Source organism: Myotis davidii, unplaced genomic scaffold, assembly GCF_000327345.1.
Source record: "Myotis davidii unplaced genomic scaffold, ASM32734v1 scaffold26, whole genome shotgun sequence".
NCBI classification, from domain to species: domain Eukaryota; kingdom Metazoa; phylum Chordata; class Mammalia; order Chiroptera; family Vespertilionidae; genus Myotis; species Myotis davidii.
In genome coordinates this window covers 4,513,300-4,514,539 of record NW_006299245.1, presented here as the reverse complement: position 1 = coordinate 4,514,539, position 1,240 = coordinate 4,513,300, and positions in this window count along the sequence as shown.

The following is a 1,240-nucleotide window of genomic DNA, read 5'->3' as shown; positions in this document are numbered from 1 at the left end:
AGCAGGAAGGGAGAAGAAAGGATTCAAGGGGTTAAAATTCTCAGTATTGAAGCACTATATTGAAAAGATATCTGCACCTCTGTTCCTTGCAAGAGATGGCAACAACCTAAGTGTCTATCAACATATGAATGGATTAAGATAGTATCCATACACACAAGAGAATATAATTTAGCCATAAAAAATAAGGAATCCTGCCATTTGCAACAACATGGATGGACCTCGAAGATATTTTGCTAAGGGAAATAAGTCAGACAAAGACAAGTGCTATATGATCTCACTAATACGTGGAAACTTACAAAAGAAAAAAAATAATCCTCACAGAAAAAGAGGTCAGATTGGTAGTTACCAAAGTTGAGGAGGGATGGAGGTGGAGAAAATGGATGAATATGGACAAAAGGTGAAAATTTTTAGTTATCAGATAAATAAGAATTGGGGATATAATGTACAACATGATTCCTATAGCTAACACTGTTGTTTGCTATATATGAAAGTTGCTAAAGGCATAGACCCTAAAAGTTATCATCACAAAGAGAAAAAAAAAACTGTTTTCTTAATCTATAAAAAATGACAAATGTGTATATGTGTATGTATATATATACTTATATACACATGGTTATTATTTGATGTGCCTTAAACTGATATAGTGCTGCATGTCAATTACATCTCAGTAAAATTGGAAAAAATAAAACACAAATCAGGCACATAAAATCACCCATTACATGTTATCCAGAGTGAACTCATATATTTGTGGGGAATTAAAGTTTATATAGTTTGGAGGGACTATATTGAAAAAAATTAAAACTTATAAATTATAAATTATATACATTTCTGTCATTTGTTCAGGCCAGAAAAAAATTACAAATTACAAAGTTTAAAAAGCCAACAAATATCACAATACCAGATATCAAATTATACTACAAAGCCACTGTATTCAAAACAGCCTGGTATTGGCACAGAACAGGCATATAGACCAATTGAACAGAGATCCCAGAAATCAACCCAAACCACTGCATTCAATTAATATCTGACAAAGGAGGCAAGAGCATACATTGGAATTAAGACAGTCTCTTCAATAAATGGTATTGAGAAATTGAATAGGTACTTGCAAAAAAAAAAAAAAAGAAACTATACCACCAACTTGTAATATACACAATAATAAACTCAAAATAGATTAAAAAAAAATCTAAATGTAAGTCATGAAACCATAAAAATCTCAGAAGAAACCATAGGCAGAAAAATC